This window comes from Nipponia nippon, unplaced genomic scaffold, assembly GCF_047370975.1.
Source record: "Nipponia nippon isolate SJK-2023a ecotype South Korea unplaced genomic scaffold, ASM4737097v1 scaffold_4, whole genome shotgun sequence".
Classification (NCBI taxonomy): domain Eukaryota; kingdom Metazoa; phylum Chordata; class Aves; order Pelecaniformes; family Threskiornithidae; genus Nipponia; species Nipponia nippon.
In genome coordinates this window covers 14,546,346-14,560,493 of record NW_028262358.1, presented here as the reverse complement: position 1 = coordinate 14,560,493, position 14,148 = coordinate 14,546,346, and the positions used below count along the sequence as shown (strand labels likewise).

General features: G+C 44.1%; 1 long non-coding RNA gene across 1 annotated transcript; it reads left to right on the top strand.

Annotated features, from left to right (window-relative positions):
• Window positions 1-608: 608 nt before the first annotated feature.
• LOC148053156 (uncharacterized) lies at window positions 609-13,921 on the top strand. The gene is made up of 2 exons (XR_015708809.1): window positions 609-748; window positions 3,782-13,921. It is a non-coding gene; the product is annotated as an uncharacterized LOC148053156 (long non-coding RNA).
• Window positions 13,922-14,148: the final 227 nt, after the last annotated feature.

Genomic DNA, 14,148 nt, shown 5'->3' with positions numbered 1-14,148 from the left:
GTGAGCTTGAACTTAAAAACTGACTTAATGACTTTGTGCAACCATGGCCTTGTACTTTCTGAAGTCCAATGCCTATCATAAGTTGTGGCAAGAGCTTGGAGGGACACGGTGCAGACAGAGCCTACCAGGTGGAGGAACAGCCTGGCTGTTTTATCACAAGCTGGCAAGCCCTGCTGAGGGCCAACGTGTGTTAGCCAGGCATGAATGCAGAGCCAGGCTAACATGGCTGATTAGCAACCAGACCAGAGCAGGAAAGTCCAAGCCACCCTGCCTGTGTTTCCAGGCTAGGTTTTGTCTCAGTTCTCTGCTCTGCACCCTGCCTGCTGGTGTAGTCATGCTGACAGCATCTGCCTAGAGCTGGCGTCTCCTTGCAGCTGATTGTGGAGACCAGGCTTTGGGCAAGTCCATCCTCTACAGGTCAAGGAATCACTCTGCAGCTCTGCCATCATGCTATGAAGAAGAAACCTTCTTTCTTGCTCTCCTTTTTCACAGTCTGGTTTCCAGACACGTCAGTGAGATGTTGCTGGGCTCAAGTCTGGAGTTATCTCCTTGCCCCTCTTGGATGTAAACATGCCTGAAATTTCATTCACCTTTCTTCTCTCTTCTCTTCTCACCCAACTTAGGAGCTTATTGTGCCTCCACAGCCAGTGCTGGCAGCAAGCAGGGCAAAGAGACCTGGGGGCAGCTGGTCTGTGGGATGCAGGGCGCTGCTGAAGGAGGGAGACCACTTCCCAGGGAGAGGCACAAGGTACGTTCTCACTCCCACTCCCATCACACACTCAGCAGTATCAAAATGTGTGGCAAACAGTCTGTCTCTCTGAAGTGCATCTCCTGTCACAGCCACTGTTTCAGAAGTCCTGATGACAGAGAATGGAAGTCCGTAGCATCTCTTTCTGACTAATGCCAGAAATCTCTGCTTTTTCATTGAAAAGCCCTGCAGCTCCTATCCACTCTGCTGAAGGTGTGCGACTGGCTGGACTAGGTCCAGCACAACGGGAAGAAAAAAACCTGCTTCACCATGTCAACAGTTCTCCTTGCAGAAGTGCATTACACTGGCACCACTTTAGGGAAATGTACAGTCAGACTTGAGAAAGAAAGTTACAGTTTACTGTAGAGATGATCCCAGATGTTTTCTGAGAAAATTAAGAGTTGCAAAAAAGTGTTTTCTCATATGGACCTTGCTCATGCTGGATACATGAAGTCTGTGTTTAAGCACTGAGATCCAGCTGGACTCCATAAATGAACAGACAGGAGGTGCACAAGGGCTTTGCTTTCTCAGGACGGTGGCTTTATTAGTGTCAGCACTAGCTTTACAGGTGGTTAGAACTGGAGCCAGACTGCAGGAGGGATGAGTTCAGAGGAGATAATATGAAAGTAATGCATAAACTGAGAGGGGGACTATTGCCAATATATCTCCCAATACAAGAACTGGGCAGGCGAGAGGGGAAAACTAACAGGAGATCAGCTTAAAATTAATAAAAGAGAATACTTTTTTTACACAGCAGGTAGCAAACATTGAAATTTGTTGTACCAACAGGTTCAAAAAGGGATGGACAACAGGTCTGTTAATGGGTGCTGAAGGGAACAGGCAAGACTCTTTCTTTAAGCATCCCCCAGCCTGTGCCTGGGGGTGCTGGGAAAGTACTGGCAATGGATCACAGGAAGGCCAGACACGCATGGTCTCCTGTTTTCAGTGCTGGAGACAGTACCAGGCTGGCTGGACCACTGGTCTTGCCCCGAAGGACAGCTCTTACATATGCCAGACACTGCACAAACGTGACCCAAGTGATGCCTGCAGCATCTTAATACAGACAGCACACGCTAAAGGATCAGTTCATATTTACCAGCCTGGACTTTTTACTGAGCTTATTCAAAGCCTGAATTAGCAGCAAAACACCCAGTCCCCATTTCATAGGGTCTTTATCAAGCTGTCTCCCCCACACCTGTCCAGAAAACTAGGAAGTTTATTGACACTCATTGCACTCAAGCAAAATTAATTGTAAAAATTGGGTTAAACAAATCAGGTTTAATTGTGGGTAGAGGGAAGAGAAATTCAGTCATATGCACTGGGAACCACAAACAACCTCCCCAGCAGTGAAATCTTCTCTTATTCAAAGTCACCATGGCTGGGTCTGAGTAGCAAACCTTAGAAAATAAGCAGGCATCCAGGCTGCTGTGTTTCTCCAAGTGCAGAAGCTGCCAGCGCTGAGGGAGGTACAAACATCAACCCTCTGCAAACAGGATGAAAGGGCAAGCAAAGCCCCAGGGTGGGAAAGGGTTCCTTTGTGGCTGCTTTTGCAGGAAAATGAGCCATTTAAGGCTGCAACATCCTTTGCAAAAGTGAAATGCTGCTGTAGCTGTGATTGTCTGAAGTGAAGCTATTTCTCTGCCTTCTGTTTGCTTTGCCTGGCAATTGTTAGGCAGTAACTAGAAATGAGGAAGAGAATGCTTTTCTCTCTTAAAAACAAATCAATTTGTGTTTTTGCAGCTATGAAAGCAAGTAATTTTCCTCAGAAGCTTATGTTCTCTGGAACAGCAAGTTAAACTCCTGCACAGCCTGGCAAACACGACTTTCTCCAAGCTCAGTCTCTTGCTTTCAAACTCTCTGCTTTTCCCCAAATTGAAAAGGTGCTGTTGCAAAACTTCCCCTGTTTCTGTGTGCTGTACATACTGGGCTCTGGCTTTGTGTCAAAGTCCAGCTGTTTGCCATCATCATACAGAGTTGAAAAATACTCTTCTAGTCCCTCCTCATTCCCTAGTTATTAGACAGCACAGTGGATGCTTCATTAACGAAGCTGTCCAGATATTTGGCTTTGTGGGGCATGTTGATTAATTGGATTTCCATTTAACTTCACTTTCAGGATTGCCTGCATGGCCACTACAGTTGTGGGGAGAGTGATGTGCGCGCTCAGCTGAAATTTCTCCCTGACCTCTTAAACCAGTGCTGCAGGGGGAGAGAAGGGGAGGAAGTGTACTGGTTGCCATAGTAATAAGCCAGTCTGCAAAAAACGCATTTTGTCTGCTTTGTGAAAAACATTTCACCCACCAGACACCTCTGAGCAAGGTGGCCATTACAGGGAAGTGTTTAAAATCACTGTTTCTTGTGCCCTCTCTGGAGTCATCAGCTAGAGTGATGGGAACATTTCAGGCTCAATTCAGGAAAGGGAATTCTTAAACAAGCACAGGCTTCATTTAAGCACGTGCCTAAATGCCCTACAAATTTGGACCTTCATAACAATTTCTTCTCACTTGGGTCCCTACAACTATTCAGGAGTGGTAAACTCCAGGCTTCTCATCTGTATTCATAATTAAGATTTTTTTTCCCCTGCTTGGGAAGTGAAGGGAAGGAAGGGGAATGTGAAAATAGAGCAAGGCAGTTTCTCTGCTGGTGTCTCTCTGAGATGCTCCAGAAGAAAACAGTTCTTTGACACCAATTAACTCTAGCAGAGGATCTGCTGATTTTGAGTGGAACATCAAATCTCATTGAGATAGAAATAACTCTTTTATGCCTGCCTCAGTCCTCAACACTTTATCAAATTCTGGGCCTGGACTCCTGCCAGGTCTTTTCAGAAATAATGAAATGATTATTCTTAGCTCCAAGCTAGGGAGACTTTCTACTGCAAAAGAAAAAAAAAAGCAAAACATATCCTGCATTTGTTACAATTTTACCCCTCATTTTCATTAACGACTTATTCCTGGTCTGGCCTGGCAAATATATTTACGATTGTACAGTTCATTGAATTTTTTTTCACCTTGTATTTCTTTTTCTTCTCTCCTGCAGGGCTGAAAACTGGATGATGATGAAGGGAAAATGACTTGAAGGCAAGTCAAGGAGGAACAGAGGAACAAGGAAAGCATGGTGGAGAAGGAGAGACCCACCAGAGCAGGGAACACCAAGGAGAAAGTAAAGAAGCGGCTGATTTATGACCACCTGGTGAGAAGACAGATGGAAGATGGTCTGGGAAGCTTTTGGAGGAGTGTCCTGTGGATTATAAACGAAGTAGATGGAGACAGGGGAACTGGGCAGAAAGCAAAGGCAACAGAAGCCAGCGGGGCTTCTTGGAGTGAAGCTCTGCCACAGTTTTGCAGCTGGAACTTTTTTCCCCTAGGGTGAAAAGTAAATTCATCAATGCCACCACACTTGGTAAACTCCTCTTGGTTCTGCCAAGTTAATCACATCAGAAGCAAAACAACTAAGATAAGAAGAAAATATTCCACTTGGTATTTTGAAATGAAACATTCATTCCAAACATCTTTCCTTGGGCAGTCCCTGCCCTTGTTTATAAAAAATGAGAAAAATGATTGTGCAAAACAAAACGTCTGTTCCCCACTGCTTCAGTGTTTCACTGAACTTAGTGAAACATTTTGGTATTTGTTGGAAATACTAAGACTATTCTGGTTAGGCAGGAGTCTGAATACTCTTCTTAATTTTGGGGTAGGGATTGCCAGCAATGCAAGTGATATTAAGGCCCTTGGTTATGTGCGTTGCTCTGGAAATCCCCCTCTAATCTGAGGCTGGGCCTAAGAGCAAAACTTCTGGGGTGGGGCTTTGGGGGCTGGTAGTGTCCTGGATAAAATGCAGTACATGTGGGTGTGAAATGGTGTTGGATTAATGAAGGGAAGGAAAATCCCCTGAGGGTGGTCGAGCACAAGATGCTTCAGGCTCTGGAGGCCAGGAGAGGTTTGTGGGAAGTATTGCTGCATGTTTGTCCTATTTTTATACTTCTCCTGAGTCATCTGTATTCCCAGTGTCAGAGATGGTACTGGATCAGAGGCACTTTTGGGATGACTGTGAGGTCACTCTTTCCCTTCTTTTTTTAAACTTTTATGAAGACAGAGAAAACAGGTTCCCCCTAGCTTTTAACTGCTGGGGAGATGGTGGGGAATAACAAGTGATCCAGGCAGGGTTCCTACCAGTATTTTTTCATGCACACACACTGTCCTGCCTTGAGCATCTTTCCAGTAAAGGCATTAAACCAATTTATGGGGCGAGTGAGACTAGTGAGAATATGAGAATGGTGCAATTAGAGTTAATTAAATGTGCTGAAGTAATGAGTCTGGATTTCCAACACCCACATAAGCACACCAAGGATGAAATGTAGAGGGGGAAATCCTGAAGGTCTTGTGTGTGATATGAAGTTTTGAGAGGCATCATTAAGACACGCTGACTACTGGGCCTTTTCAGACAGAATGGATTTAATATGTAATACAAGCAAGCGAAGCACTGAATAATTTAGACTGGAAGGGACCTCGGAGGACTCTGGTCTTCTCTCCCTGCTCAAAGCAAGGCCAGGAGGAGCAGGTTGCTTATGGCTGTACCTGGTCAAGTTTTGAATATTTCCAAGGATGGAGTTTTCTCAGGTCTCTGAACCTCTGTTTTCATGTTTGACCACTGACTTGATGAAAAAAAAGAAAAAAACGATGAAAAAAACAAAAGAAGAACATGAGATACAAACAAGGTTTTGGTTCTGTGAAGTGGTTGGCACTGAGGACCTCAAGTCCTTGGGAGAATGAGGTCCCCTGTATCACCATGAGCTACATTCCTGGAGCACGTCTTCCTGTCCAGTTTTGTATGAAAGACATCTGTCTTGCAGGCTCCAAAGCCACTCTGCAATGTGACCCAAAGATTGGCGAGAGGAACAGCTGGGGGATTTTTTCAAATGTGGACTCCTGCCTTGGATTATAATCCCTGTGTGCATGTTCAACGCTGGCTGTACCATCTCCTCTCAGGGAGTGTTACAACACGTGCTTTATAGTTGAGCAAATTCCTGAGTGCTTTTTAGGCCTGGGCCTGCAGGGACTTGTAAATCTTAGCTGGGACTCTCACAAGCCCTTCCTGGTCTGCACTTGCTTTGCTCCCACGGGGGCCATGACAAGGAGACCATGTGAGATAAGCAGTATGAATGGGGAGACTTTGTTCTCCACCTTTCCAAGTGAGCAGCTCTACACAGGAGCACGTTGAATTCAAATGAAGACATTGAGGGGTGTCTGAAGACTCTTTTTTTTTTTTTTTTAATTATTATTTTTATTTCTCTGGCATTGTTGTTTCTCTTGGGAAGAGCAAGCCTCTGTGTGAGATTACATTTGCTGATCTTTCTGAAGGATATTTTAATAATGTTTCAAAATAAACAAAAAAAGAACTGAAAGGACAGAAGGAGAACTCCCCAGACAGCCCACTGTTTTGCCCTTTTGAATCTATCTAGACTACATTTTTACCATCCTAAGCACTGAGTTTCCAGAGGAAAGTGCCTCTATTGCAGCAGAGACTGGAGGTGGTTTGGGTTCCCTTGGGGCGCAAGGAGATCCCCCCAGCTGTGCATAATTCTGGTCCTGTTCACCTGGTGAGAGATATTCCCTGGAATCAGACTATTTTGGGGGATGTGTTCTTCTAGCTGCAGGGAGCAAGGAAGCTGGGAAGCTGAGCCAGCTTGTAGCAAGCAAGTGCATATCATGGGGAGCATGATGGAGTTTGCACTGATCACGTTGTAGGAACTAGTATGTTTTCTTTCAAGAGCCTCAGTGTCCTGGGCCAGGGCAGCATCCCTTGTGTCTTTGGACTTTGAAGAAGCCCACAGTGGGGACCCCAAGGTCTGATCTCCGTGTGCCACTCTTCTTCCTGTGCTGCGGCAGCTGAGGCTTGCTTCGTGACAGCCGAGTGCAGGAATTTTTATCTTGGCTGTGCAGGTGTGGCAATTAAGGATAGGTTGCTAGGAATGAAGTGCTTTCAGAGCAGCATACACCATTAATCCCATCCTCCCCAGCACAGAGATAATTCAGCATCTTAGTAAATGAAAGGAATGAAATCTATTTACTCACATGGTTTCCTATAGAAGCAAGGATATTATGGTTTTTCTTGGTGGTATCTGTCTCCCTTACTCTTCTCTCTATCACTTTTTGTACTCTTTTAGCTAGTTTCCACCAGATTTAACAGTAGGGGAGAGATCTCAAAGGTTATGGGTTCAAACAGAGTTTTCCCCCCTCAAGGAGATGCCCACGTACCCTCAAAAAGATGTCCACGTAGGGGAGGCATTGCAGGAGCAGTCGTCGGTGAAACAACTGAAATGTGAGGTTAAGACTTATTAGACATCAGAGAATCCTCAGATAAGAGATGAAGGTATTTAGACTCCTATATTAACGGTCATTAGGGTTTTTTTACACCTCTTTATACTTTTGGGGACATACCTCTGCCTCGTGCAGCTGAGAAGAAGTTGGAAAGGGAGCACGGGGGGACTCAGTAACTGGATTTTCCTGTGGATTGCTCAGTAGGTGGAACAGCAGTGGCAAACCACCGAAAACAGTGCATATAGAAAACATTTGAAAATTAATCATCCCATTTCCTGCAAGTGATAAGAAAATTTGCCTTGTCTGCAAGTAATTTGCAGTCATTCATGGCAATTTCTAATATTTAAATACCAAGTAAATTAATTATTTGGCATTATTTTTAGTTAACTGATTTACTGTAATTGCAATGACTAAATAAATCAATTACTTAAGAAAAAAAGCCCCAGACAAACATGGTAAATCAATTACTTACTATTTAATGGGAATTACTTGACGTTACAGAAAACAACAGAGGAACAAATCCTTTTATGACATCAGCAAAATTCAATCACTGTCTGGGGAAAGGGATTTCAGCACAACGTTACATCTTTATTTAACTCACAAGATGAGTTAAATGAAATAGTGAGAATGCATGGGAGACGCGAGCCCAGCTGAACCACCGCAGACCATGAAGTGAGCAGCTGGGACATGGTCTTCTGAACCATCTCAGAAGCAAGAAACACCGTATTCAGTGAACAGCACCTGTGGCAGGAAAGCTGTGACAACAGAAGCATTAGTGGATGCCTGGATAAATGCCACTTGTGTCGGAAAAACAAATCTGGTGTTAGAAATCATTAGAGAAGGGTTGAAGAAGGTATTGGAGAACATCATTGTTATGGCTGTGGGTGGGGGTTACTGTTAGCCTACACCTTGGACGTGGTGTTCAGCTCCTATCTGCTCATCTTGGGAGGCTTTATTAGGAGACACTTCAACAAATGCCAGTGGGGATGGTCGGGGTCTGTCATGGTTTCTGTGTGAGGAACCCATGGATGAGCAGGCTAGGCCTGTTAGGCCTAGAAATATGGTGATGGAGAAAGTTTACGTGTGTGTAAGGGAGGACTGGAAGGGGGTTACATGGAGAGTTACTGAATGCACAAGAACAATCGTGCCTAGGATATCCCAGCTGAAAAGAGCTGGAGGGTGGAGCAGTGCCCAGGGAAGTATCATCAGCCTGGCAGAGCCCCTTGGCCAGGACCAGTGTATCTCCTCCTCATCCTATGCAGCAGTGCAAGAAACAAAGCCTGGTTTCCCACCAGCCTGAGCATCACTGAGGCAATAACCTCAGCAATAACCTCAGCAATAACCTCCTCTGCTGACAAGAGGCTGGACCTACACTCCACGTGTGCTGCTTGCCATCAGGAACCCTTGCGCCCATGGACCTGCCTGCAATCACGATAACTGCAGAGCTCTTCCTGGCAATTTCCCCTCAGAGGATGAGCTCAATTTGCATTTCTCTATCCAGCCAGTGACTTTCACACAACTTGGAAGAATTTAATTATCTTCCGGAGCTCAAATTATGTCTGATGAGCTTTAAATTAGGCAGCAGTTTCAGTATTAGTCATGAGAAGGTAGACAGGCAGATGAACGGTGCTGTGCACTGTGCAAACCCTGTCTCATTAGGAAAGTGGGGTTAGAGACCACCAGAGCTCGGTTAAATAGGCACATTATTATTTCTGGTCTCCTGTGCACTCTTCTCATTACTGTTATGACCTGCTTTTAAGTTTGTTTGCTTCGGATGCTGAAAAAACAAGCTAGAATCAGAAATTATGAAACATTTTACCCAAGGTAAATGTCACTCCTGCATTGTTGGATATGTTATGAACCAGCTTACCATGAAAATAACTCCCTTGGTGATGCAGGAACCATCCCAAAACGCTGAATGAGGAGGGTTACACACAATCCGGCATAAAAATACCCAGAATGTCATTATTTGTGTTGTGGCTACATGTTTAAAATAAAAATACTAACGGGAAAAAAAGAACATCTTCAATGGGGTATTCTCAGAAGGAATGACCACATCCCATCTGCGTGTGTGGCATCAGGGTACCGTTCCTAGTGATGGTGTGACTGCCTCTTGACCTGGCAATCCCATTCTGCCTCCTCCAGCCAACCCAGGAGCTCAGCGGGAGTGAAACCAGCTCCCTGCTTTCCTACTCAGCATCTGCAGCTGAGGAAAGCCCAACCTAATGGGACTTGATGGCTTTCCTCCGTGCAGAAATCCATGTGAGCTGCCTGAAGTGACGGCACAAAATGTTCCCAGCGGGGATCTGCTCTCCCCTGGATTTAATTCCAGCCCTAAATGAGAATCATAGAATCACAGAATCATTTAGGTTGGAAAAGACCTTTAAGATCATCAAGTCCAACCATTAACCTAGCACTGGCAAGTCCACCACTAAACCATGCCCCTAAGCACTACATCTAATCTAAATTGCCCCTGGCTCTACAACTGGCAGGCTGTTTTCCCAGTGTGGGCTTCCTGACAAATGCAGGTGGCTTTTCATAGGGAAGGAGTTGCTGCTGCTCCTGACATGAAGGCTGGGCCGGCCAAACGTTGAGTCTCTCCTCCAAAGCACTGGGGACAGGGGTGAATCCCTAAGGGAAGAAGTAGAAGCCTTTAAAAAAAAAAAAAAGTTTCACCTTCTTGTTATCAAAAGCAATTAAACAATTTTGGCTGAAGGCTTCTGCAAGGCAACTTTCTGAAGAACGCGGCTAGCCATGCAAAGTTTACACAGGTTATAAATCATGGGGAAGAACCACAAATAACTGGAATATCTAGTCCCATAATGAGAAGCACCATGTTGCTTTGCCAGTGGGTAGTGCTACCAGGGACACAAGTGTCATAATTACACACAGCAGATGTACGTGCTTGTGCCAAGAGAGCACAGCTGATACCGAGTCCTGCACCAGGAGATGTGTGCTGGAGCATCCGCTACAGGCAAGGCTGGGAAGAAATTTGGAGGCAGAGTTTGGAAGTGACACTGACTCAAGGAGGTATGAGGGGCTCCCCCATGTCCATCCTTACACCTAGCCAGAAAGGGAAATGGCACTCCCCAGCCTCTGACTGCAGACAGATGGATAACTGTAGCTATTAGCAACTTGAACTTAGCTTTATTTTTAATGCAGCCTGATGGGAGCTCTCACAACGGGAATGACAGGCTCCCCCTGAGTGCAAGACCTTTCCCAGGAAGCAGGATTTACTCTTGCCACCCTTACTGAAGTACTGTCAGAAATTACTGCATTACAATTGCTAAGCATTTAATGTGCCTCAGCTGTGTCCCTGATTGCATCAATTAGCCACAAATCAACTGAGGAGCCAATTTAGGTTTGAAATAGAGAGACTTAATGAGATGTCTGTGTTGCTTTTTTTTTTTTTTTTTTTTTCTTCAAAAAAAGAAGTACCACACCTGGAAGGTGGAGGTTAATATAGAAGTTTAGCACTATTGTTTCAGTCTGTCTTACAAACAATCCCCTTCACAATGATGCTAGGTGCTGCCCATGCAGCTAGAGGCCCTGCTACAAAGAGTTTAACCTTGATATGTGCCACTGGGGTAATTCTTATTTTACAGAAATTAAGGCCTAGAGCCACCTACAGAAAACAGCATGCCGGGACATAAAAGCACTGAGGATGGCAAAGTTCTCCAATATTATGGCAACAGGTGTATAAATTAGTATATCATAAAATCTCTTTGGGCTGGTTAAACCATGAGCAGGTTCAGCAGCAGCTTGTCCTGTCACTGGTGGTGGCGGGTCCTAGCTCTGTGCTTAGGCTTGGCTCACTTCAACGAGTCCTATACTTTAATGGTAAGGATGTAAGTGACACCACAGCTGGTGTCAGTTTAATAAGCTTTTTCTGTTTCTGACAAATACCACTGATCTTGAGATGCAAGCAGCGGTGCTGATGGAAGGAGTTCATCTCCCATCTCACCTGCTGAATGCTTTCATTACCATGCAAATGGAGATTGCACAAAGCCTAATAAAAATACATCTGTCAGACTGCACACATTTATAACATCAAATGTTAGCATAACTAGGATTTATAGAGCGAATGAATTTGATCTGGGGCTGGTTAGACTTGGACTTCTACTAGAAACCATAAGGGTTAATTATGCTTCAGTAATTCGGACATCTTTCTGATGAACAATTCATCTTTTATTGGACCCAAAAAGCTGCCATGATACAAGGAAACTTTTGACCTTGAAGTGGTGGAGGAAGATTTTGACAAAGAAATTGCAAAACTGACAAATGAGAAGGCAACCTGCATAGGTACCAAGCAGCAATGAATGCAGTCAAGTGAAGGGGGGAAATGATCATCTAACTCAGCCATAATTTTGCAAGGGATCAAGTTGTCATCTGACTTATTTTGGAGCAAGCCTCCAAGGAGACATGTCTGTGATGATGCATGCATTGAGATTAAAGACCTAAAAGTTGTTACTGCTGTGTCCTGCTATGGGAAAGCAGCAGAAGACCCAGGGACACTCTTACCTGGGGCATTGGGCCCCAGGACCCCAGGTTGTAGAGTGTGATGATATGGGCACCAAGCTGGAAGCCCGGGAGCAAGCGGCTATGTAGCTTGGGCTGCACAGTGGACCTTCTACCTGGGAACGTCAAGGGACCTCAAGATCCAGAGGAAGCAACTGCACTAAACATATGATGTTGTGCTTTTCTTCCTCCATTTGGGGAGCCCATCTCTAGGCACAACTAGCCATGCCTTGGGCAGAGTCCCTGAAGAAAGAAGTCATCCTGCTTTGCCAGAGCCACCTAATACAGAAGGTGGTCCAGTTAAAAATGGGTTGTCCTCTTTACAGCTGTGGTGGTACATCAGCACCTCCCTAGAGTGATTTGCTCCATGCTGGGAGACACAGCTAAGGAAAGTGGAGTGAATCACCGTCCAGAGGTGTCTGCCTCTCTCCATGGTCTGCAAAGGGACTCTGGGTGAGACAACTCCAGCCAGGCATGGTAAAATCAGATGGAGAAAGTTACACAGGACAATTTTCTTCCTGAATGATAAGGCTTCCTCAGGTAGTGGAGTACAAACAGCCCCTTTGAGCAACACCAGTGGGAAAGAGTGGAGACTCATGCCCAAGGTACATGAGGTCCATCCTAGGAGCCAACAGGGTAGGGAAGCAACATACAGTTTTGTTCACACATGCTTGTCACAGAACATACCCCTGCTTTTGGTGTCTCTTAAAAGTAGATAGATAAATCTCCCATATGTCCTGAATCTCAATAGAGTTACCCTGCCTTCTGAAATAGTCCAAAACTAGCAAGAGGACAGCTGTAGACCCAGCATCTCATCTACATCAATCAGCTTCTGTTGAATGTATCTTAGATTGGTGATTACAGGCAAATGATTTATTGATATATTAAAATTGACATATGCACAGTTCAAGGCATTTGCCAATGCCCATATATTGTATTACTGAGGCAATACTGGCAAGAAGTCAGGGAAAATGAGTTTGGGCCTGGTTAACTTTGCAAAGGCCCTCAAGGAAAAAAAACAAAAGCAAATTTTTAATTTATACTAGAAATCGCAGGTAGAGCCTGTGCATTTAACCTGACCTCCAGGATGCATGTTTCTTGGAAACATATAAATGTGCTCACAGGTTTTATATCTAGCCATGTTGTCTTGAAACACAACTTGATTATCATGCTTTTCTGAGTAAGCGTTTGTAAGTGGTTAGCACAGAATGACTCTGCCTTGTATTGCAAGGATTGTTTAGATTGCTGCACAATTTTCACGGCTTTTACCTTCCCCACAAAAGAAAAGCTAAGAACAGGTGATAGTCCAGTGACCAAAAATTATGTCTGCATTGATTAACATTGAAACGAACCCTGCAGAGTTCACAGGAAAACTCCTTAGTCAAGGCATTGGTACTTGTTTGAAGAATTAGTTTGTATTTTTAGTGGAAAATGGCTTTTGACTTAATTAGGCTTTCCTATTTGTGTTTTTGGATTTTTTTTTACGTCAAGGAAAGCGTGTACCGAACACCAAACAAGGCATTTTCATGTTATTTTTTTTCTCCAATACTCCTTCTCCTCCCTCCTTTCTGCTCTGCTCAACTTGTAGTGAAAAAACATGTAGTGAAAAAACATGGAGGTTTTCATTTAAATATTTCCTCAAAAAGTATAATTTTCCAATATGAAGTCTATTTGTTGTCTTCTATGTTTGTAAACAGCAGTCATGTATTTCTGTGTGAATTATGTCACATATATTATAAGTGAGGAAAAAGGATGGCCAGTGTAAATTTTGCATGAGAGAGATACTTTATGATATCTGCCTGTGTCATATGTGGCATATTCCCAAACAGGCAGCTGGGTCTGCACAGAGCAAACCCCAAATTCAGGTGCATGGACCAGAGGAGCATCACAGTTACAGAGCTCGGTCCATCACCTTGTCTTCAGATGCGTCTGTGATTACTGTCTTCTGTTCCTGATGTCAGGTTTACTTGGTACTGTGGTGACTCTTGTTGTTGCAACAGGACAAGCAGATTAGGAGGAATATTTCAATTACTGATAACCAAATCTAGCATGTGCTGAGAGTATCGGTGCTGGGGCCAGTTTTCAGTTGAACTTTCATATTGGTGAGATGTGTCTGTTCCTACAGGTCTTGTGACAGTTTTTTTTTCTAATCTCCCTGTGCTGTTTTCAATTCTTCATGGTAGGCACGTTAGGAACAGCTTTGAAAGCACAGGCATGTCTATGTATCCCATACCTACAGCTCTGCACACAGATGATAAATACAGGCTCGCCTTAGCTTTGTATACTTCTGGCATTTCCCCAGGATGTCAATAAATTAGAGACACGTATTATTTTCTTTTCAGCTGCTGGTTTGTCCTCTTTATACAGTGCTAACCCAAATGCTGTAGAAATCACTTTATAGTTAATTATCTTCCAGGCAAATTATCTGCTACAGGATTTAGTTTTCACAGATTTTTTTAGTAGATGTCCTAAGTTCTTGTAGCATATTTTAATAAGCATTTATATAGCTTTGTTAGCAGCTCAGTCCTTTTGGTATTAAAAGTCTTTGGCATATACTACTCAATCCAA